We start from the raw sequence: 25883 nt of genomic DNA on the forward strand, positions 1-25883 counted from the left end.
CATCGGTTAAATTACCCTAATAAACGCGTAATAAGTCAAACTCGGTGAAATTTCGAATGGTTGATACGTCAACCATGGAATCATGGGCAGGACAGGTAAATCCTCTTCTGTTATATTTATTTTTTTTATTTTTTTTATTTTATTTCGTCAACCAACGTAGACTAGTACATATACATATACATGTTTGTTTTTGTAATGCTATAGTATAATTAAATAATAGGTTTTTTTAGAAAAGTGATGTATAATTTTGATTTTGAATTTATATTGCTGAATTTGTAATGTTTGTTCTTTGGAAATACTGTCTAATGTTATGCCGAGACATTGTTAAGTCAATAGTTTCGCAGTGTTGATTGTAAACGGCCATCATTCGGTTGAGAGGCCCAAATTTGGCGTAATTTGTTCGGCAGTGGTTGGTTAAAAATAATGTTCTATGTCGAAGTAGCCGAGAAGGTATGTAAATTTAAATTTCGATAAAATTTCAGTTGAATCAACACGTTGAGAAACTATATCGTTAACAAATGAAACCGTTGCACATTCTCGACGCTCTTTCAAAGTTTGTATATTTATAAGCATGCAACGTGCTTCATAAGATGGAAGAGGAAATGACTTCCAACCTAATTTACGAAAAGCGTATAATAGAAATTGTTTTGTACTGACTCTATTCTTTCTTCATGTGTGGTTGTATAAGGCGACCATACAATGCTACAATATTCAGTATAGATCGTACATATGAAATATATAGTGTTTTGATTGTGTAGGGATCCTGAAAGTTGAAGCAAAAACGCTTGATAAAGCCTAGCATATTATTAGCTTTGTGGATGATTGTGTTATAGTGATCAACAAGAGTTAGTTTCGAATCTAAAATCACTCCTGAATCCTTAACTCTTTCGTGTCTTTCTACAGTATTGTTCCCTAATACAATTTGTGTATTTGGTGTTATTCTTTTTCTGCTGAATGATATTATGTTGCATTTCTTAACATTCAGTTGCAATAGGCTTTTCTGCACCATGTATAGAACATGTGTATTTCATTCTGGAATATGATTATGTCGTCTTCATTTTTATTTCCATAAATAGCTTTATGTCATCGGCATAAATTAAAATCTTTATATTTTGAGAATGAAGGTAATGTCATTTACATATAATATAAATAAAAGAGGCCAAGATGAGAGCCTTGTAGAACTCCTGAAGTGACTTGAATGGGATTGGATTTCTTTCCGTTAAATTTTATTATTTGTTGCCGGTCTGTGAGATAAGATTCAAGCCATCTAAGGAGTCCTGGCTCAATTCCAATTTTTGCAATTTGAAGAGTAACATTGGAATGTCAATACGATCAAACGCCTTGCTAAAGTCAGTGTATAGAGCTTCCACGTAGTTACCATTATCCATTGCATTAAGAGAATAGTCAATGAATTCTATTAAATTTGTAGCGGTAGAGCGACCTTTGAAAATCCATGCTGCTTATTCGTAATTCTGTTTTTAAGTTGTGAAAATAATTTTTCATTGATAATGGATTCAAAAAGTTTGGGAATGCAAGAGATAATGGCTATTCCACGGTAATTACGAATGTCAGATTTTTGCCTGATTTGAAGATAGGCACAAGATAGGAGCTTTTCCATACCCTGGGAAAATTTCCGGATTCCAATGACAATCTGAAGAGCCAAAACAAAGGTGCAGTCAGCTCTTTAGCCAGACTCTTCATAAATATCGGTGGAATACCATCAGGACCAGGGCCTTTAGATGCATCTAAGTTTTTAAAGCGTTTAGAATATCGTTCACCATGATCTGATTAACACCGATATCCCTAGCGAATTCTGGGATAGGCGCAAAAAATCTAGGTCGCGATCTTGTTCCGAAAAGGTGGTGTATATTTCTTGGAAGAAATCTCCAAAAGATTACAGATATCTTCCGAGCAATTACCGACGCGTTCGTCTAAATACATGGTTGACGGAAAATTGTCTGATTTTAATTTTGATTTTACGTAATTGAAGAAGTTCTTTGGACATGACTTTATTTCGTTTTCTGTTTTCGTGTTGTGTTCTTCAAATGCTACATCAATTGCTAATTTTAATTGATCGCAGATGTTCAAATATTTTCCCAAATTTTCATTCGTCTTGTCTAGCTTGTAAGTTTTATGTAAAATCGATTCTTTAAATTTTTTATTTGCCTATTGTACCAAATTGGATATTTTGAATTTCCGCTCCGTCGTTTTCTTCTTTTTGGGACCTCGTCAATAATAATATCAAAAATAATGTTATAAAAGACATCAACGGAAGATTCAATATTACCTTCATTCTCTAAAATTTGCTTCCAGTTAAATCTACTTAGCTTATGTCTTATGTTGTCATAGTTTGCTTTGTTGTATTCAAGGACTTCTTCAAAGTCACAGTCGCTGGGTTCTTTATATTCATGAACGAACACAGAGTATTCAATTGCCGTGTGGAATGTTTCGTTTTTCCATAAGGGATTCAATGATTTAGTCACACAGAAATCTTCTTGAATATTGGTTAGTAGGAGATCCAGGTAACAGTTCTGTTGATTTTTAATGTGATTGATTTGGTTAAGTCCTAGGCTAGCAGTTCTGTCAAATATAAACATAAGTGTTTCATTTTCCCCAGCGACTGGAAGTAGAATTTGTTCGTTCTCTGAATCCGGAATAAAGTCAACGGTGCGTTGGTTAAAGTCTCCGTAAATATGTACTTTGACTTCAGGTGGAAGTCCCGATAAAATGTCTTCTGCAGTTTTTAGAAAACTTTCATAAGATGTTGTTTGCGCATGTTCCGGTGGGAAATACACAGAGGAGAAAACATGGGTTTCTCCTGCAATGTTAGATTTCACCCAAACATGCTCAAAGTTCTTATATTTTTTTGTAGTTATTATTTCTGAATCAAAATTGCTAGAGATTGCGATTAGAACTCCACCGCCAGACTTTTTTGGATTCTAAGAAATCGCGATCGTCCCTGAATACGTTAAAGCTGCTTCCAAAAGTTCTTCACTATTCACGCTTTCATCCCAGCTGGTTTCAGTTGCCAAAATAACCGAGAAGGACGAGCTTAAGATGTTATTATGAATTTCCTTCATTTTAGCTGGGCTTTTCATGCGATTGAAATTTTGACAGTAGATCAAAACTTCAGTGGCATTCTGTTTTGATGAAGAACTTGTTGGAAGCACGTTGGTTGTTAAAATATTTACCCCGTTGGTCGATAAGATAGTGCTATTTTCTTCAGCCGAAGAAGGCGTCCTTACTTGCGAAAATTTCCGGGGGAAGGAGAGTGGTACCTCGTTGTGCTCTCCCGTAGTTGCTGCAGGCGATGTGTCCGCTCGCTGGACAGGTATTGTCGGTATGACTGTAGATCAGCTGCAGCTTTTGCTGGCCCAATTCCGTATTCCTGATGTACTTGGATGAATATTTGATGTAGATGTTCTGGTGCAGTCGGCAGTCCTTCAGATGCAAGGAGCATCCTGATGCTCGTTGAGTCATTCCCTCGACGCATACATTAGCAGACTGGTCCTTCATGTATGCCAAAAACAACCGGACAACCTTCATAATCCTCGGGTTAGTCTAGCTTTAAGAAACGGCCGTCTCCTTCGGTGGATTGCTGAGTCAGACGGACGATGGGTGGTCTCATCGGATCTAACTCAAATTGGCTGTCAGGATTCGGTAGTTGTGTTTCCTGTTGTTGTTGTTGTTGCTGATATATTTGGTGTTGTTGATGATTTTGTTCTTGTTGTTGTCGTAGATGCTGTTGTTGTTGTTGCTGGTGCTGTTGCTGAAGGCTTTGCAGATTTCCGATATTTGGTTCACTCTGTTGGTTGAGGATTGGTGGAGGTGTGGGTTTTGTTTTTTGGCCGGGTTTATCGTTTCACCTATTTTGAAATTGATGAACGATTTTGCAGCAGGAGCAGAGAGAGCTGCAATTAGGTGGTCTGTAGATACTGGGGGTCCGGAAAATTGATGCTTTGCCATTACGAGCAGCTGTTTGTCTGTAAATTTGTTATTGTTGTTGTTTTTGCTGGTGTAGGAAGTTGTAACGTTGTTTTTGCTTCTTATTGGTGGAGCTTTTTGTTTATGATGTCTTTTACTGTTAGTCGCCTTTTCAGTCAATTGATTATTGGTGAGGGTGTTTCTGGAGATTTCATGCTGCCGGTATTCTTCCAGTTTTTTCCAGTCTGGGCTCCAGCTGCATTTTTTTCCTGGCAGAAAGCATTTCCAACCAGCTTTATTGAGGTGTCTAACACAACTTCCCTTTGCTTGCGCCATTTTTGCGCGTCGCTCAGCGAAAAGCTCTGCAATGGCATCACGCGAAATTTTCTGCCGGGCAGGAGATGGGTTTGGTTGGTGCTGTTTTACTTTGATGTTGAGTGGAGATTGTGGATTGTGAGCCCCAGCAACTAAATTATTTTCAGTGGAGTTTTGTCTTGGGATTCCTCTGCTAGTTCATCCGCCAAAGTCTTGTTTGCGAGCGTTAAGATTTTATCAGTACTGCAGTCAATATTGGAAATAGCAGCAGAAACTGACCTGACCTCCTCTAAAAGTTGCTCACTCAAAGAAATTAAGTGAGGGAAGTCTCCAGTTGTGCTTCGTTTTGCTACTGCTGATGTAATTTCAGTTATTGCCGCAGTCACAGCTGACTTGGTTAAAGTTACCAAGTCGCTCTTGACTGCATTCATGAGGTCCGGCAGCAAGTCTGTTGAGTGTTCTGCTTCCGTTGTTGTTGTTGTTGCTGTTGTTGTTGCAGCTGCTGCCGAATTGGCGGTCTTTTCCACAGTCGTACAGGTGAATGCTGAAGGTGTGTCAAGTAGGGCTGATAATTTATTTTTTATTTCCGTAGCACTATTTTTGCTGCTGTTGGCGACGTTTGAAATGTTTTGCTTAATAGTACCAAACATTTTTTCTACGCGTTCAAGCGTTTCGTCATGAGTGGCAGCTAAGCTTTCGTAGTTAGAAAGCAGTTTATGGTTTGCAGACAAAGTGCGCTCAATGTCTTCTTTGATATTAAAGAAGGATTCTGCTAAATGTTGCAGGTTTTGTTCAGAGGTGAACTTTTCCTGACAGTCTTGACATAGTGGGAGCATGAAAGTCCGCAATACTTCCTCGTGATTGCGCTGTACTCCTACGCATGCTGCGTGAAATGTACGTCTGCAACTGCCGTGACATCGCCAAAGAAAACGATTATCGTTTTGTGCACAGTTCACCATTCCACACTTCATTGTCACACGCGGGTACTTACTTACGAGAGAAAAAAAAAAACGAACGCGGAGGTCGCGCGCGGTCAGTTAATAATATTTATAAAAAAAGTCAAAATAATAAAATTATATACACGAGCGCTAAAAAAGCGCGTCCGAACTCAAAGGTGGTTCAGAATGCAATCCAGACTAAACCGTATTGAAAAAACCGAAAATACCGGTATTCTCGGTATTTCAAATTTTGCTGTCAATGTAAGAAATCTCGAATGGTTCTCCCTACATATATCAACTAAAGACTCACCGTGCAATAAACACTACAATTGCATGCGGGCATGAATGAATCTTTGCACAAGTAAGCATCATTAACGACATTCACGCCACAGATCGATCCTCCTCGTTATTAATCATACATGTTACTTTACTCTCTCACCCATCTATAAAATTGCCAATGACTTTTTTTTTTCAATAAACATCGTCGAGAATTTTTCCGCAAAAAGGTACGTGCCGTAGTAGTTCTCTTCCTGAGAAAACCTGTGAAAAATAAATGTCTGCAAGAATATATCTGTTCTGAATTTGGAATAGAACTTGTATCGCTGGTTGATATCAAGACACGCTGGAATAACATGATATGCTCGTATGGTTCTATGAGTTGAAGGGCAGCACAAAAAACTCGGATCGATTTGAAGCTTCAATCAAAATTCAACTTCAGTAATGTTAATTTTTTGGCGGTAGGTGAAATATTTGAAAGCCTTGAACCTGTTCAAGTAGTTCTAGGAACTACTATACCGTGAGTTACTATACGAAGCCGCGATGCTCCAGTTTATGTTGGAGCCGAATCACAGAAATAATCGATGCTTTCAAAAAACGAATCCAAGAGAAACTATCAGAAATGGTCGTTTTGAAAAATCCTGCCGTAAAGCAATCGACCAGAAACAATTTTTGGCATTTTCTTCAAAACATTCAGAGCTACTTTGAATCAGCTAGCGATCGAGATCTTATTCCGGATGCAATCGTTGAAACTGAGACAATGGATGATTTTGAACAGCTCGTGAAGAAACTGCAGCTGACCAAAACACTTGCATTGCTGGTGGCATCTACGTTGATGCTAGTATCATTGCAAACAATCCGTAAATAATTCTCTTACTATGAATCTGAAAAAGTTAAGGGCAAGTACTTGATTGAAGAAGTTAAGGGCAAGTACTCAGCAGTTGGCAACAAAATCCTATGCGGATTGAGAGGTTAATCGTTCAATATGTTATGCCTATTTAAGTTTCATACATACAGTCGAAAATGTTGTTCGACCGAACAGTTTCTTCGGCTGAAAAAATTCGTTGCCCGCATATCCCAATTGGCTGAAACATTCGTTCGACAAAAGGACCATTTGGCCAAAATGGACATCCGGTCGAAAGTATCGGAGTGTTTTGTTAAAAAAATCATTTCCAGGCCAAATGGCTCTTTTTGCATAACGACCAAACGGCATTTTCGGCCAAATGATCTAATCGGCAAAACGACATTTTTGGTCAAACGGCAGATAGGACAAACAACTTTGTTGGGAAAATCACGAGCTTGGCCGAGTGTCCCTTTCGGTGGCATTCGAATAAATAGCTTTTTGCCGAATGACTTTCGACCAAACGACAGGAAGGGCCATTTGGCTGAAAGGTGCTTGGCCGTATAAATCATTAGATACATCCGGCCGAAAATGTCATTCAGCCGAAATAGACATAAGGCTGAAAATATCGTTCAGCCGCACTGGTCATTCGGCCGAAAAGTCGTTTGGTCAAATAGGTCATTTGACCGAAAATACCGTCAGTCGAAAAGGTTCTTTGGCTGAAAATGGCCGTCTGGCTGAAAAGCCATTAGGTCGTATGATCAGTTCGGCCAAATGGGCCTTTCTGTCAAATGACCATTACGACGAAACGGCATTTTTTGCCTGTTGACTCATTCGGTCAAACGACCATTTCGACCGAACAAGCTGCTAGAGCCAACGGCTTTTCCGGCTGGTTGTCGCTTTGGCCAAATGAAATTTTCGGTCAAACCGTTCTTCATTCATTACCGTTTCGCCCGAAATGTCTTTCCGTCGAATGATTTTCCGCCAAACTACCCTTTCCCATTTTTTAGTAGTTTTCCGTAGTATTTTCGAAGAATTTCTTATGAGCAAAACAAGCTATTGGCTAGTTCGATTCTGTTGCTGTCCTTTTTCCTTCTTTGTTGATGTCATCACATTGTAGATAAAGTAGTCTCAAAGCAATTTCGTAAGTAGTTATTCTGATGTATTATTTGACAGTGATAGCTGGAAAGCGCATTACGCATCACACTTTTCACATTCACTTTAATATGGCCAAACGACGTTTACGATCGTATGATCTTTCGGCCATATAACCTGTTCGGTCAAACGATTTTTTCGGCTAAGTGATCTTAGTTCGGCTAAAAAACATTTTCGGTCATATGATCCGTTCGGCCAAACAACCCTCGGTCTTCGACCAAATTCCTGTCTACTCTATTGAATCTAATTATTTCTGATGGGATTGTTTGATTCCCACGTGTTTTTCTACATATCTTTCCTCCCTAAACTCTTGAAAGTTTCGAATCAAAATTCTTCAAAACATTATGGATTTTTTTTCTATTTTACGTGAATTTTTTACGAGATATTTTCTGTATTTCTTTAGATTTTTACTGCATTAAATCACTAAAGTAAAATAGTCAAATAAAAATTAGAATTTTCTCAAGCATTTTTTTTTATTTCAATTAAATAAAACTGCTGAAATTTCTAGGAAAATTTTGTGAAATTTCCTCAGTACGCCAATGCCGTACGCGTTGAGTACCGGCCAGTGCACAAAAACCACCCCACCGCCAAGTCGAAGGTACTGGATAACCTCACCACCAAAGGAAAACTTCAAAAGCGCTGCGTTAACGCGATAATTTGCTACTTTGCGCGCAAGAAAGCAAAATAGCTGGAGGGGTTTGTTTTGTTCATGCTGCTTTAGAAGAAGAAAAAATGAAAACAAAGTTTCTTTCCATTGTTACAAACCCGCTTGACGATAAGAAAAAGGGTCGTCGAGTAAGTCGCCCCGTTTGATGCTTTTTGGGGTCAACGAGTGGCTTTAATTAATCATTGATGATTGCTATTGACAATTGAAGTACGACCAATGACCGAGACTTGGAGGGTGGCCTGAAAGCTACCTTCCTTCGGCAGGCCTTGATGGTTTTTCCAAGCGATTGCATAAGTGCACCGTCATGAAACGTTTCGAATTTATTCATCTTTCGAAGTAAGAAAGATAGCAAACCGGATGTCAGGTAGCTAAGATTCCATAACTATATTTAATTTTTGATTGATCGAAACGAAAGTAATGTAACTTGACCAATGTGAAATGCAAAGAAAACTATTGCAATTATAATTTCATATGAAAATAAATACGAATGAAATTAAGTAAAAAATAAGTAAAATTTTGACATTCCACATTCATTTTCATATTCATAAAACTTAATGGAGCTCTTTCGAAATCTTTAAATATATGGTCTCACAACAGAGCTTCTACTATTCGAGTTTTACCTATAAAATTTCTTTTGAAATCATTGGGATTGTCTGCACGGGTTTCAAAGAAAACAAGTTAATTTCTAAAGAAATGAAAAATAGAACTGCATGATATAACATTTTTTGACAGTCGGATCTCCTTTTCGATAAACTGCCACACACATCCTGTCATATTTTACCTTTCTCGCTTGTAATATACGATTCAAAATTCTGCATTGCAATATTTAGACTCAACTTCACAGCTGAACGAGCAAAACAGCTGCCCAGATATCCATGCCTCAGCACAGTTTTCCAAAATCCTTTCATAAACTAACTAAATAATTCATTAAACCCCAGCTTCGTATAATCCACCTACCGAATCGTACCACCTCACGTACCAACAAAGAGATTCCGAAGAAAACCATTCCAAGACATAGCTACAGCTGCTTGCCAAGAACAAATAGCATTCACAGAACCATATCCGGGAAAGTCGTCATTTCTCTCACCTTGACTTCTCCTTGGTCCGCAATGGTCCAACCGACTTCTTTCCCTGTATTATGCATGACAAGGGCCAGGACGCCCCGGCTGGAGCCGGACAAAGACAACCGCCCGGCATCTTTTCACAGCCAGGCAAGTAGTGCATCTCGGTATGTTCCCTGTCTTCTGACCGAGCAGCTGCCACCGCTTGGAAGAAATATTATTTATGGATACCGAGTAATGGAATTAAATCCCCGACACCAGCGCACTTTCCGGGTCGGTCCCATCGTCCTGTCACTTGCTTTAAATACCCCATTTTGTCTCAACGTGCCCTTCGCACCTACCACATCACAGAATATTGAGCATCATCATGAAGATTAAATTTTTCCTGACACTGACTGCCGGTCGTTCGGTACCGACGCCTGCCTGCCAGAGCCCGAGTCGAAGCCTGACGGGAACAACGAACACGTGTCCCGTGGAGCTGAACGGATAAAATTTATTAGTGTTTCGTTTCGCTTGTTTATGCTTATGTCGGGTGTTTTTCTCGACCTACACAGAGCCAAACCTCGGTGACTACCTGCCGGGGCGCCTCGCACTGCTTTTTCCCGAATTATGGAGGCGGAAACAGAAGAATGTCTCAAGGTGTCATCCCGAGCTGCCCTACTGCGAGTCGTCGGTACCTACTGCCAGCGGAGACCCGAGCAGTGGATAACGAATTGCCAACTGTCGGAAATGGTTTGTTGGTTCCGCTTGGCGTTGGATTCCGGCGGAACGGAGGGGGTGATCGGTGGGAAATATGATTCCTGTACCGGCTAAAAGCATCCAGCAGTGTCGTTAATCTTCTTCGCGCGCGCGTCGAGCGGAGGAACGGGTGAAGGGGGGAGGGGGCATCGGGAAACCGGACTGGGCCAGCGCAGATGCCATGGATGAACGGATTGCAATTGAATTACAATAAACGGACAACGGCGATGGGGGCCGGCTTGCTGCTGTCGGGGACCTTAAACGTCCGAACTGTGATTCCGTTTGTAAATTGATTGGACAGGCGATTGGAAAATTGAAATTTTAAACGGATTGGGAGGACGTTAAGTGCCATTCGATGCTGCTTTCGGAATCGATTTCGGAATGCTGGAACACTCCGGGGGAAATTGTGTTATGCAATGGGGTATCGATTTCGAATAGTTCGTTTGTTCGGAAAGGAGTGGCAAGTGCATCAATTCTATCAAAAATAATTAGTTGAAGTGTTATTCCCCTTGGTGACAGTTTTTGTAAGCAGATTATTTATCCAATTTGCCGAATGGAAAAAATATTGGTGAAAGATGGGAAATGGAAATTCAGTAGCGTATTTTATCTACCTATGGTAAAACCAATCATTCGTAAACTGACTGCTTCTATTTGGTAATGCCATTTGAATACGGTTTATAATGAGGTAACTATTGCCGAAACAAAACCTCCATTGAACGATATCTCTATTCGTTTATATCTGATAGCTAGAAAGAGTTCATAAACTTAAGAGAATGATTATCACTGCCGTCTCTGACAAAACATCTTTGTCTAGGGAAAATGTTACCCGCTAGCTCCAATCATGTTACGAAAGGGAGACAAATAAAGGGTCGTTTACCTTAAATCACCACACCGCACACGCTCACGGCAGTACTTACCTTTAGCAATAGCAACAAACGCACGTGTGTCAGGCAGCACATGCTCACCTGTAGAATACGATCGAAAAATCGACAAATAGTGCTGTACCTAAGATGTTCAAAACCGACTACAAGCGAAACACAGTAGGCGAGGCTTGACGTCTCCAATATGAGTCCGGTAAAGTGACAACAAAACCAAAGAGTTGGAGAAACCTAAAGGGTTGCTTAGTCTCAAAGAATGTGCTACCTGCTACACGGCCAAGGTTTGTCTGGTACAGGTGGTAGCATTCGGACGGCTCATGTCCGCCGGCGACAATGAAGGTTGATGCTTACCGTCCAATACGAGCACTGATGATTGCTGGAATGCCAGACGATGGCCGACGATGGTCGGACGAAGTCGACAGATTGCATGCTGGAAGAGAGTCGGCGATGGCCTGTAGGCGGTTCGGGGATTAACGTAGGTGCGGAACTCCGCAGTGGCAGTCGTTGAGGAGGGCTTTGCGACGATGAGATATTGTTCAATGGCGGCCGGCTCTTTCACGAATGGGTAGCGATCTACAAGATAGCTGGCTTTGGTTGTTCGTGGCTTTGCGTCGGAACGATACTCCGCAATGGCGGCTGGGGAGCTTTGCAACGATCCTCAATGGCAACCGGCTCTTTCACAGACGGGTAGCGTTCTAGAGGATAGTTGGCTTGGTTGGTTTTGATGTGCGACGACAAGATGACGTGATCGCCGGACGATTCACTGCAGTGATGGCGTCGTGGCCGGGCCAATGCGTAGCACTCCGCCTATTCTATCATTGTTGGGCCACGTGCGGAGACAAACTTCCCGTCACTGCACTCGTTTGGGTGCACCTGGGCCGGGGAATCGATGTACTACTGCTCTACGGAAGAGAAAAGCCACCTCCAGCTCCGCCAAACGGGCATGAAGAGAAAAAGACGCACTATACGGACCTGACCAACTCGTTAGCACCATGTGACACCACCATTTTACACAATAGATTTCATTTTTACACCATACAATTTCTCTTATTATTGCTATCGAATAGCCTATTATTCTGACTAGGCTTTCACTGATCTTTGCCAATTCTATAAAGAAAACACTTAACTTTAGACTTCTACAAATTATAAGACGCGCACTACTATTCCGACAAGCGTTTCGAAAAGACTAGTCTATGGCAACACTTCTATCATATTTTACCTGTGGGCAAATGAAAGAACTTCTGGAGCTCTTAATGTTTTGCTCGTACTCAAACCGCTGCAGAATTCAAAAATTGTTCAATCCTGTGCACGTTTGACAACGTAGGATATTTGTTCCATTATTAATAACATGCTTCTATATCAATAACATTCGCAAAACAGACTATTTTGGCTCAATTTGTGTCGTTTTGTCGTTGTTATCTGTTATTAATGTGGGTACATATGGTATAAATTTAAGAAGCAGTTCCCCTAGAATATCCAGGTTTCAATAATAAAAAAGTGTAACTTAGTGTAAAACTTAGTCGAGTCAAGTACGAGATACTGAAAACGGCCTTACTGGCCGAAATATGTATCTGTAAAGTTGAAATCAAGTAGGGGAATTAAGTGGTACTAGCTCGTATTTGACAAGTTAAGAGAAAAAAATCTAAATTTGGTTTTATTAGTATGTATGTTGTGCCAATAAAATGAACTAACTTAAAATCCGTTCAAAAGCCCAAAAGAAATCGGTTCGGATGAGAAGCATTAAAGGAAAAGGAATAATTCCGTTTGGTAATCGAAAGAATGGATCGGACTTTTGGTCTCCCTATTTTTTGGGCTTCCGAACGGAACTCTTTTGGGCTTTCAAACCGAATCCTTTTGCGTTTTGAACCAAATCATTTTTGGATTCCTAATAGAATCTAAAACTATTTATACAGGTTTGGTATCCCATGTACAGAATCAGAAAAATATTCCATTCTGATGGCTTAACTTCGAAATTCAAAAGTAATTTTTTCGAAAGTATAGAAGCACTCCGTTCGAAAGTCCAAAATAATTTCGTACGGAAGCTTAACAAGATTCAGTTCGGAAGTCCGAGAAATTCCATCCGGAAGCTCAAAAGAATTTAGGTTCGGAAACCCACGAGAATTCTATTTTGGAATCCGAAAAGAATTCCGCTCAGAAGCCTAAACGGTTCGAAATACCATGTCTGAAAGCAGAAAAAGATTCCGTTTAGAATCCCCGTAGGAGAGTCCAAATGTATTCCTTTCAAAAGCCCAAAAGGATTCCGTTTTGAAGCCCAAAAGGATTTTTTTTCGAAAGTCTAAAACAATTTCGTTCAGAAGCTCAAAGGAAGGATTGCTTTCGGAAGTTCACATAATTCTGTACGAAAATCCGTACGAACGAACATCTTTTGGGCTTCTCAACGCGATTCTTTCGGGCTTTCAAATATTTTGGGGCTTCCGAATGAAATAATTTTAAGATTCTGAATGGAATCTTTTTGTGCTTCCAAAATAAAACAAAGAAAGATTCCGTCTGGAATCCTAAAAGTATTCTGCGCGGAATTCAAAAAGAATTTCGTCCAGAAGCTAAAAAGGCTTCGTTCAAAAGTCCAAAATTGTTGCCATTGGAAATCTTATAGAATTCCGTAAGAAATCTCAAAAGGATTTCTTTTGAAAACACAAATTGTTTCCGTTTGACAGTCAAACAGATTTCTGTTTGGAAGCCTAAAGTTTTCTAAAACAAATGTCTGTAAAAGTCTGCACGTACTTGATACTTGATAGGCTACAGCTCTTCGATGAGCCTACGCCGAATGGAGTATGCTTCTCCACTGGACTCGATCCTGGGCCAAGTAGCGCCATCACGTCCTCTTCAACTGCAAAAAGCCTTCGTGTACGCGGTCTTCCACGAAGCCTACGGCTTCTTACGAGTTCTCTACTAAATATTATCTTCACTTGACGTTCTTCCGGCATACGAACAACGTGTCCAGCCCACCGTAATCTGCCGTGTTGTATAAGCTTAACAATATCCAGCCACTTATATATCTGATATAACTCGTGATCATGTGACGCCGCCAGATACCGTTCTCCTGTTTACCGCCGAGTATTGTCCGCAGCACCTTACGCTCAAACACTCCGAGAGCTCTCCGATCAGTCTCCTTTAACGTCCATGTTTCATGGCCGTATAAAGCCACCGGAAGAATCAGAGTAATACACAGCGCGAGTTTTGTTCTCGTTTGCAGGCTACGGGACTTAAGCTGGTTACGAAGTCCGTAATAAGCCCTATTTGCAGCTGCAATACGCCTTTTCACCTCGCGGTAAAATCATTATCGCACTAATGTTCTAAGATACACAAATTCTTCTACCACTTCTAATTTTTCACCATCCAGCACCATTTCGCTACCACCACCACTAATGAAGCCACGTTGATTGCCAGCGACCATGTACTTAGTTTTGAGCGGGGTGGTGTAGGATCGGTTACGACGCGTTACCGATATACGTCACGCTTATAGTTCAAATAAATGCAGTATCATAGATCATAATAGCCAAGCAATAAAACCTAATTTAGTTTCGACGACAGTGTCAGAAAAACGTGTTTTAATTATAAGTCATCCGACACTACAGGTGGGTCTTAAAACACCGTGAAAATACCAGGGAAAGCCCGTTCGCTTCCGGTGGTGGGCTTACACGCGAGTTAGGGTGCCCGGGAGGTCCAAGATGGCTACTAAATTTGCTGATATAGCCCTCCGTCTTTGAGAAAGCATACGAGGGCTGCTAGGCTGGTGATATCATCAGCCAAAGCGTCTCGGATACTCAAGGGGATTCCGCAGCTGGATCGTCGATCTTCGGACACCGGCAAATCACGTGTTCAACGGAGCTCCACACCCCACATATTTCGCAAACAGTCCGGAATGGACTACCACCGAAGTTATGTGAAAACGGGTGTGGCCGGTGCGAAGACGGAAAATGATCTGTTGATCCCTGTGGCTGGGCATGTCGTTCCAGGGAGCTGTCGACCCATGAATCTTCCGTAGCTGCGTGGAATTGGAAGCCACCCACTGGTTCTCCCAATCCTAACTAACGATTCTTCTGATCCAGGTTTTGGCGTCAGCCAGGGGAACAGAAGTGGTAAAACGCCAGCCTTGGTGACCGACACCAGCCAGATTATCAGCTGTAACACTCCCTGGCATTCCACAATGTCATGGGATCCTAGCGAAGTTTGCCGCTTGTTGTACATTGACGAGAATGTGCTGAATCCATGGGTGTCTTGAGTGATCGCTTTGAAGCGCAACGATTGTACTGGTGGAGTCAGTCAGGATTATCATAGGTTTGACGGAGGGTGCAGTGGCAGCGATATGCAGGGCCGCGGTTCAGCAGAAAAAATGCTACATTTCTTGGGAAGACTATTTGTCACTGTTAGCAAAGATAGTGAAGTACAAGATAGTCCATTCTTGGAAATCCCATATGAGTCAATAGCCAACAACTTTTCCTGCCAGTAGCGCTAACTAGTGAGAAAAAGTCTAACCATTTTAATAAAAACGATCCCGGTAACATTGCTTTTTCATTGGTTTTCATACGTCGCGTCACAACAAATAAGTTTCCAATTTGAAAAACAATAACACATCGCTGCTCGTGATGTGTTCATTTCCTGTTTCAACACCGGTCCACAGCTAAAGCGGAGTGCGAGGTTGAGTGTTCAAATTTATGGCTCCAAAGCATTAAGCACCTAGAAGAACCTTTAAAAAAAATGATACGTGAATCAGCGAGTAAAAGTTATACCAGTAGAACCTCACCGTCGGAAATATCGGAGAAACTCGAATCCATGCGCCAGTGAAATTTGCGCCACCATGTTCCGGCTGTACATTGCACAATTGCGAGTACCTGCTAACTTGATTACCCAGTTGTAGACTCAATCCTGTAAACGACGCCAACGACATTTCTGGTGCAAACAGATACCCAATTAGCACACGCAACATCTTCCTAAAAGCACTTTGTTTCTATTCAGTTTCATTAAAGGCATTGGAAAAACATCAAAGCACGAAAAAGTTGCATCAAGATGTCAAAAACGTTCGAATTGTGATCAATGTTTATTTAAAATTGCAATGCAGTACGTGTTTGACATTTGGAAACAAACAAATAAAGAATACTGCACTTCGTGTTGCAAACGCGAAACAAAATCATTAAGTTGCATATTTTTTACCATGTAACTTCAATGCGGCTTTCAAAATTTAATTGTTTGTTTAAATTAAGTTGCAGATAAGTTGAATGTGTCTTCATGTTTAATTTAGCATCGTTCAACGTTTTGACAACTTACAATTTTTTCCTGTGATGTTGCAATCAATTAACAGAAAACCCGAGTACAAAATTTCATAATCGTATTGTTTTATGGTGAGTCAACATGCAGTCCCTTCGAAGTGTTGAATGGTGCTGTGGTAGAGTGAAGGACTATCAATCACAAGATCCATAAATCGAATCCAGTTTTATATTTTTATTTTATTTTTTTTTCCATTGTAGTATTTTGCAACAATATTGCAATTTTACTGCAATCAAAGGATGTTTCCGTAGGCTTTTGAGGCATCCCGGAAGGTGACGCTATCCTTCGGTATTGGGATGACGTGGCTGAGCCGCCATTCGTCTGGAAAGATTTGGCCCGATCAGGCTTGGTTGACCAAATCCAGGAATAAGGCTTTAGCGGGAAGGAGAAGGTTTTTAATCCTCGGGTATTCTATTCCATTGGGTCCAAGGGAATTTCCGTTACTCCTGGCGAGGGTTTAAGTGAAGTAAAATAATAGGAAAACGGTAAATATGACTGATATGCGATCATAGACAGTATACCACCTGGTCAAAAGACATTTAGTCGAATAATGTTTCATCGAATGACACTTCGTCGAATAGACATTGGGTCGAAATTGAGCTGTCAGCCAACCATTAACGAATTATGGTTGGAGGTAAATTTATACTGAACTATTCGTCGAATTCGTATTGAACTATTTAAATATTTAGTTAAAAAATAGCTGAACGGATTTTGATCCTTTGACTCGAAATCCGTCCACGGTGGGTTGATTGCAATTCAGGAGTAGTTGATTTAATTTATTATTTTATAACGTTTTAAGTAGTTTTTAATGTGTAAATGTGAAACACTTCAAAAGTAGAAGTCTTCGTACTCTTATGTCAATAACAAACATTTCATTTGCATTAGGTTTCTGTTTTTTAGTGACTTTTTCATATAGGAGAAGTGCACCGGTTTTGGCCAACTTAGTGCCTAATTTGGCCAACCCTGGAAAATACATACAGTCCCTTCCCGATTTTGGCAACATGGCCGGATTTTAAAGTTGCCAAAAAGGGGATGTTGCCAAAAACGGAAAAAAAATCAAACAAAATTTCAATTTTTTTTTGTTTGCGTGATTGAAGCTAAATACCTAGAAAAACAATCCGATCGAATAGAGTTCGCCGCCGTACCAAACAGACTCCCTCATTAAACAGGTGGCTCCTCCTTGGACACGAGTCCTGGACAATGCTTGTGGAGGACCAACGCTCACTTGGAGTAAAAATTGTTCTATATAACGATCCGACAGGCACAAGAAGGCGAGGTGTGCAGCGATCAAGGTGGATCCAGCGATCAAGGTGGATCGATCCGGTTGAAGACGATTTACGGACAATCCGTAGACTGCGTGACTGGTAACGTACAGCAGTGGACGGAGACGACTGTTATGTACCGCAGAGGTTACTCCGGCCTTAGGTTGAATAAGTAATAATAAAACCACATGTGACGCATCACTCGCCTATCGAAGCAGCTAGAATTACGCCAGCGATCTCATGGGAACTTCACAGGAGGTACTCTACTTCTGACACTTCGCCATCACAAACAGAACACTTGAGAGCAAGCATTAAAAGTGTGAGTGTGCATTAGACTGGCCCAGGAAACAAAAAGTTGTCTAATTCCACGAGGCACCCCCCAGGATTGTGTCTTTGGGTGAGAAAATCAATCTCTGAAAATTTCAGCTCAATCGCTTGTTGCATAAGCTGGCGCATTTGATTTGAAGTTTGTATGGGGATTTCAGCCACAATGTATAGGAAAATACACCTCCGTCACTCATTCGATCTGGAAATTGGTTCTGATTGCTCGATTGACCTCAGAATTGCAAAATCGGTAGTTGGTATGCTACAGAACAATTTCGCAGAACATTGTATGATGGGGGGGGGGGGGGGCCTCGTGGAATTCGACAACATTTTTTTCTCCCCATACTAAGCTGGGCCAGTCTAGTGTGCATTGTGAGCATTGATCTATTGCAATCGTAGCATCCATAGCCAATGAGTGAACTGCTTCGCTCAGATGGATGCCAAACCACGAGTAGGAGCGATCGTTGCTGTGATAAACAATGAGCAACACCGTTTAACCTAGCCGTTTAACAAGCCAAGCCGTGGTGAGGTATCCATGTAAGTTACGATTTTTGCATTCGTACCCCGCCTGCTCTAGTACAAATGAAGCCAAACAATCAAACCACATCATGCGTTCTGCTTTATTCACTCTTTTTTCAATGATAAGATAGTCGAAAGGAAGTATCAACGCCTCCCATTCAGTGTGCTAGAGTTCCAGACTCTAAGATGTCTTCATTTTTAGAATGCTTGAATGGCTTCTTCTAATAACGCACCGTAACGACGCTCATTGTTGTGTTACCAAGCTTCACTCAATAGGCTTCCATTGGTGAGTGTTGAAGATCATTAAACGGTGAATCATCGAACTATAAAGCTATAAAGCGCATTTAGAAAATCGAATGTACTAATCACTAGCAATTAAACTTACTGGGGTTTGCTTGCTCCTGGATCACTCATGCAGTATCGGTTGCATTGTGATGTAAACAGCGGGCTTCGCTTAATAGGTGTTGTACTATGTACAACGGTGTGAGTCAGCTTGTCGACGACAAAATCAGTGAGAATGCCAAAAAATACGACAATCTACGGTGGGCTGGTTATATAAGGGGAGGGTGAATAGGAACAGGAAAAACGAGAATAAAAGGAAAAGTTTCAATAGAAATTGTTTGCAATGACCGGTGACACGAGTGGTGATTCATTATTTCAGTGAAAGTGCCCACTATTCGTATTATTTTATTTATTCAGACTAAGGCCGAAGTGGCCTGTGCGGTATATAAGAGTCTTCTCCATTCGGCTCGGTCCATGGCTACACGTCGCCAACCGCGCAGTCTACGGAGGGTCCGCAAGTCATCTTCCACCTGATCGATCCACCTTGCCCGCTGCGCACCTCGCCTTCTTGTGCCCGTCGGATCGTTGTCGAGAACCATTTTCACCGGGTTACTGTCCGACATTCTGGCTACGTGCCCGGCCCATCGCAGTCGTCCGATTTTCGCGGTGTGAACGATGGATGGTTCTCCCAACAGCTGATGCAATTCGTGGTTCATTCGCCTCCTCCACGTACCGTCCGCCATCTGCACCCCACCATAGATGGTACGCAGCACTTTCCTTTCGAAAACTCCCAGTGCGCGTTGGTCCTCCACGAGCATCGTCCAGGTCTCGTGTCCGTAGAGGACTACCGGTCTAATTAGCGTTTTGTAGATTGTCAGTTTGGTACGGCGGCGAACTCTATTCGATCGGAGCGTCTTGCGGAGTCCAAAGTACGTACGATTTCCAGCCACTATGCGTCTCCGAATTTCTCTGCTGGTGTCATTTTCGGCAGTCACCAGTGAGCCCAAGTACACAAATTCTTCTACCACCTCGATTTCGTCACCACCGATGCCAACTCGCGGTGGGTGGCTTACATCATCTTCTCTTGAACCTCTGCCTATCATGTACTTCGTCTTCGACGTGTTGATGACTAGTCCGATCCGCTTAGCTTCCCTCTTCAGTCTGATGTAGGCTTCCTCCATCTTCTCAAAGTTACGTGCCATAATATCTATGTCGTCGGCGAAACCAAATAGCTGGACGGACTTATTGAAAATTGTACCACTCGTGTTAATCCCTGCTCTTCGTATTACCCCTTCCAAAGCGATGTTGAATAGCAAACACGAAAGACCATCACCTTGCCGTAACCCTCTGCGGGTTTCTAAGGGACTCGAGAATTCCCCTGAAACTCGAACTACGCACATCACCCGATCCATCGTCGCTATGATCAACCGTGTCAGTTTATCCGGAAATCCGTGTTCGTGCATTAGCTGCCATAGCTGGTCCCGATCGATTGTATCATATGTGGCTTTGAAGTCGATGAATAGATGATGTGTGGGCACGTTGTATTCGCGGCATTTCTGCAGTACTTGGCGAATGGCGAACACTTGGTGCGTGGTGGAGCGTTCGCCCATAAAACCCGCCTGGCAGTTGGTGCTAGTAGACGGCATACAACTTGAGACAATACCTTGTAGGCGGCGTTCAGCAATGTGATTGCGCGGTAGTTGCTACAATCCAGCTTATCGCTCTTTTTGTAGACATGACACCTTCCATCCACTCCTGCGGCAAAACTTCCTCCTCCCAAATCTTGGTAATGACCCAGTGCAGCGCTCTAGCCAGTGCCTCACCACCGTGTTTAAATAGCTCTCCTGGTAGTTGGTCAACCCCAGGGGCTTTGTTGTTCTTCAGCCGGCCAATCTCCTCCTGGATTTCCTGGAGATCCGGAGCCGGTAGAATTATGTCCTGCGCGCGTTCTCCCAGGTCCATCACCATACCGCCATCTTCGTCTGCCACATCGCCATTCAGGTGTTCTTCGTAGTGCTGCCGCCACCTTTGGATCACCTCACGCTCGTTCGTAAGAAGGTTCCCGTTTATGTCCTTACACATATCAGGCTGTGGCACGTGGCCCTTACGTGAACGGTTTAACTTCTCATAGAACTTTCGTGTGTTATTAGCGCGGTACAGTTGCTCCGTTTCTTCACGGTCTCGATCTTCCTACTGGCGCTTTTTCCTCCGGAAAATCGAGTGTTGTCTGTTCCGCGCCTGTTTATATCGTGCCTCGTTCGCCCTCGTGCGGTGTTGCAGCAATCTCGCCCATGCTGCATTCTTCTCTTCCATTAACTGCTCACATTCGCCGTCATACCAGTCGTTTCTCTGATCCGGGGGCACCGTGCCTAGTGCAGCGGTTGCGGTGCTACCAATGGCGGATCGAATATCTCTCCAGCCATCTTCAAGAGATGCTGCGCCTAGCTGCTCTTCCGTTGGAAGTGCCACTTCCAGCTGCTGCGCGTATTCTTGGGCTAGTCTACCGTCTTGTAGCCGCCCAATGTTAAGCCGCGGCGTCCGACTTCGACGCGTGTTGTACACCGTCGAGAGTTTTGAGCGCAGACATACTGCAACGAGGTAGTGGTCGGATTCAATATTCGCACTGCGGTAAGTGCGGACATTCGTGATGTCGGAGAAGAATTTACCGTCGATTAGAACGTGATCGATTTGGTTTTCCGTCTCTTGGTTAGGTGATCTCCATGTGGCCTTGTGGATATTTTTGCGGGGAAAGAAGGTGCTTCGGACTACCATTCCGCGGGAGGCTGCGAAGTTTATGCATCGTTGGCCGTTGTCATTCGATACGGTGTGCAGACTATCCGGTCCGATGACCGGTCTATACATTTCCTCCCTTCCTACCTGTGCGTTCATGTCACCGATGACGATTTTAACGTCCCGCAGTGGGCATCCATCGTATGTCTGCTCCAGCTGTGCGTAGAACGCTTCTTTCTCGTCGTCGGGTCTCCCTTCGTGTGGGCAGTGCACGTTGATGATGCTATAGTTGAAGAAACGGCCTTTAATCCTCAGCTTGCACATCCTTGCGTTGATTGGCTGCCACCCAATCACGCGTTGGCGCATCTTACCCAGCACTATGAAGCCGGTTCCCAGCTCGTTGGTGGTGCCACAGCTTTGGTAGAAGGTAGCCACTCGATGCCCGCTTTTCCACACTTTCTGTCCTGTCCAGCAAATCTCCTGCAGCGCCACGACGTCGAAGTTGCGGGGATGTAATTCATCGTAGATCATCCTGTCGCAACCTGCGAAACCTAGCGACTTGCAATTCCATGTTCCAAGCTTCCAATCGTGATCCTGTATTCGTCGCCTAGGTCTTTGCCGATTATATCGAGTCGCATTATCTCTTATATTGTTCGTAATGATTTGTTTTCTAGGCGGCTTATTGGGCCTGCGCAAACCTCCTGTCTCGTCGGAGGGCCGTCGTGTCAGGGCTGTTTAGCGTCCCACCTAACACCAGGACTTGGGCTTGTGCGCTTTGAGCGGCACACGGTCGCTTTGGTGGGGCCTACTTGCGGATACATGCAGCTTTTTATAGAGGTTTAACAGGGCCCACTGTCAAACCCCACCACATCCTAGGCAAGCCCCACAACTCGCAGATGGCCTGGGGAGGGATCGTCAAGCCCTTGGACATAGTCCCTGCTGCCCACTATTCGTACAGAGCCCATAATACGCATACAAACCTTTAATGGTTAAACGGTAATGGTTTTGTTTATCCTATTAAACATTAATAAAAATGTTTTAGCTCTAAAAAGTAATAAAAAAAATGTCGAGGTTGTTGCCAAAATCGGGAAGAAAATGTTGCCAAAAACGGATGTTGCCAAAATCGGGAGTAGACAAAAACGGGTGTTGCCAAAATCGGGATGGGACTGTATTTTTCCAAAATTATCGATCAGTTGAAAGCAGCGTTGAACCGTGAGGGATATATCTTTTGTTGGAACTAATAAAACCCTCGCGAATTGCTTTATTTCTGGAGTTATTCGCCAAATTGGCCAAATTAGGAACATGGCAAAACCGGTACAGTGATTTAGGTATTTTAGTGTACGAATTTTGATGCCCCACGTTAGAATGGAGGGTATTTCCCCATCGGTACAAAATACTTTGCTATTTCTGTAGGTTTTTTTTTTCTATAGTCCAGCAGGGTCTCCAGAAGTTTTCCGTATTCGTTACATCCGCTGCTGATAAAACTGAATTCATCCAATCAGTTCATATTTGTGTTTTGTGGATCATTCAATCAAATTTAATCCAAAATTCATGGACCAATTATCCATTTTACTGATATGTATATTACCGACCTAAGTATAACGCTGGAATTTACTTTCAACATTCGACTAATTATCCATTTGACTAAATGTCCATTCGACCAAATGGCCATTCGACCAAATGTCATTCGACCAAATGTCATTAGACTAAAGGTCATTCGACGAGCTGTACCAGAGTCAATTCCTCCAACCATTGAGTCACTTGTACGCTGTCTGCTGAATCGGTTTGCAGCGCTCTGTTGTCAGACAAATTTGCTTTTATCGAGTCATTCGAGACGCAGAATAAACACAATTATCGAAATTTTCTAAGACAACAGAGGTTTCTGTTACAATAAACGACATTTTTTGATATCCTGATTCCGTTGCAAATGTTTAGTTTTCAAATCTGACGTGGATCGTCAATATGAGATTCCGCTGGCAGTCTGTCGGGAATTCGTGCTGGTAGTCTTATTGAATACGAATAACGAATTATTAGTGCTCGCAACAAAGTATTCCAAACATTCCATCCTTCAATGTTCTTGGGGTGAATATTTTTTCGTCTTGAAAGACTTCTCACGAGAACTGCATGCCCCATTACGACTGTGGTTTCATTTTATCACCCACCTTATCTTAATACTATTTATTCAACATAAGTGTATAAATTTGGAGCACAGCTAAATCATTCAAATACTCGGTATGATAACCAAATGCAGTATTCCATTCTATCGCGTACATTGTTCTATCCCATTTCGGAATTAAATAAAATTCACTCCAACAACTTTCCATAAATATACCTTTTTTGTTGATTTGCATACCTATTGAGATAACACCTTCACAAAAAAAAAGAATTATAAACTTCCAACTGACCTCTTTGTAAATGTAAAATCAAGCTAACGAGAAGAGGACAAAAAAAAATCTGAACAAATGGGAAGCAACAACTGCCCCAGTCATTGCCACCATCGCCGTCGTCCCACGCATAAATCAAAATATAACGCAAACAAACCTGTCCGCCTGTGGCCGACACTTTTGACCGAGTTCGTGATTCTTATCCAAATCGTAGAACATTTCACTTAGATCTAAGCACAGGACACCAATCTTCCTTTATTTGCGTTTTGCCTTCTTGGGATAACTAAGTCCTACTGAAAGGCTACGCTTTCATTCCAAAAAAAAAGGAAACTTTTTTATTCGATTCAATTCGACGAATTGGTGTGATGGATGTGTATTTCACTGAAAGTTAGTTCTTGTTGATTGAACTTTTTTTCACGGCAAGTTTTGAGACGTATTCTTCAATAGACTTAATACATACTGACTTGAACTTTATTTGATTCCATTGAATTTTTTGAATTTCACAACTGCAGCTCTGGTTTTTGTTCTGAAGGTGAATTAATTCGAACTTTTTCTCACGAAATCATAATTCCGCCCGCATAATGATAGCAATTCATTAAAAACTTTCGCGCGTTATTTCAGTTCTCTAATTTTCTTCTCCTCCCCTCTCTCTCTCTTACGAATTTCCTTCCAGGTAAGCCTTAAGGACCAGTAGCCGCCAAACATGAGCGTCTGAGAAAGAACGCAAAAATCTGATCGCTTAATTTGACCACCCCCGGTGGCGTCCGTCATCATCATCATCCTCATCGTCGTCGTCGGTCGTCGTAAGCATGCGAGTCACGTTCGGTTTATGGTGAAAGTGAGCTCCGAGTGAATCGCCATTTGCGAAGCAATTTTCCCAATGCGGCGACGACGGTGGGAACATTCTAACTTGCGGTGCGGTGTTTCGAATTGCCAAATCTCGGAAAAAGGTAAGACTTTTCTTCGAAAATGATAACAGGAATGGGGTTTCGTCACGACACGTCGGACTTTGGGTTCGGGTGGGCAAAATGGAAAAAAGGTTAAACTTCGGAATAGTTTTGCAATAGTTAATGGACCATTTTACGGTCGCAGTACTCGGCTAATGCATTTAATTTAGATATCTTTGATAATTAACAGAAAAATCTCACACGAATCATTTAAAAAAGAAAATTTGGTCAACAAATTCTAGAAAAGTTTCTCACATTGCCAATGGACATCTCGGATTGCACAAATTGAAACGGTTTCAGTGCTGTGATTTATCAATTTTTTATCATTTTCATTTCTTTCGTCTTACGGAAAAGGTTTTTTCTTCCTTTTCCATATTTTTCCCGAGATGAGGGTGCAGTTCGCTTCAACGCAAACGATAAGCGATTGTGCGAATGGGTTTTCTGTTTTTTTCGCTCTGTTTCGGAAATGCTCGCAAAGGATGGGAGAAAAAGGATTGTTTCCGCGGTTTGAAATTTCTAATTAGTTCAGCGAGCAGGCAGCACCGGCGCCGTTTGTTGTAGGGATCGTCATCAGCAGCGGAGGCGAAGTTGAAAATAATTTACATTTTGTCATGCTTGGTTTGCATTTGGGTGGACTTTGGTGCTTCTGCTGGTGCTGTTTGAGCTTTCTTTGATTAATCTCGGGCTAATTGAAAGTCATCATTTATTGTTTTATCTTATCTGTATGGCAATTAATATAACGGGCAGCATTGTTGAGTAATTCTTTTTGAAATTATGATCTCTTGAGATGGAAGGATTTCTCTGCTGGCAGCTTGTCTTTCCAACCAGTCAAATCTGAATACATTTGAGAGCCACAATAAGTTGAATACTGAGTCAACGATTTTTTTTCAGGCATTTCGATTCTAAATTCGAATAGTGACATTTTGATTTGGGAATTGTTTTTGGCGGTTCTCATTCCGAGATTCTGTCTCAGAGTTTCCAATTCTGAGATTCTGATTCCAATATTCTGACTCAAAGTATTTGAGTCGAAACTCTGAAAGACAAAAGTTACAGAGTTTCCGATTTTGAGATTCTGATGCCTAAATTATGATTTTCTATTCGGGTATATTCATATCGAGTCCGGGATTCTAACTAAGACTAACTAAGCTATGATTTTATTCTGGTTCTGAGGAACTGCCTCAGATTTTCCATTACTGATATTCTGCGATTTTTATTTAGGGCTCCCGAGTCCGAAGCTTTGATCATAATTTTGAGATTCCAATTTAGAGTCTCTGATTCTGAATTTCTGATTTACAAGTTTTGAGATTCTGACACAGAGTTTCTGTATCTAGGGTTCTGGTTCTTCTATTCTGACTC

The 25883-nt window shown here is 42.0% G+C and overlaps 1 protein-coding gene across 1 annotated transcript in view; it reads left to right on the forward strand.

Annotated features, from left to right (window-relative positions):
- Nucleotides 1-25883, forward strand: part of LOC134224830 (matrix metalloproteinase-2) — a 727658-nt gene that overhangs the window by 81274 nt on the left and 620501 nt on the right. The window contains exon 2 of the mRNA XM_062704433.1: nucleotides 24254-24530. The gene's annotated coding sequence lies outside the window, so the exon portion shown is untranslated. The remainder of the gene's footprint in view (nucleotides 1-24253; nucleotides 24531-25883) is intronic.

Source organism: Armigeres subalbatus, chromosome 3, assembly GCF_024139115.2.
Source record: "Armigeres subalbatus isolate Guangzhou_Male chromosome 3, GZ_Asu_2, whole genome shotgun sequence".
NCBI lineage: Eukaryota > Metazoa > Arthropoda > Insecta > Diptera > Culicidae > Armigeres > Armigeres subalbatus.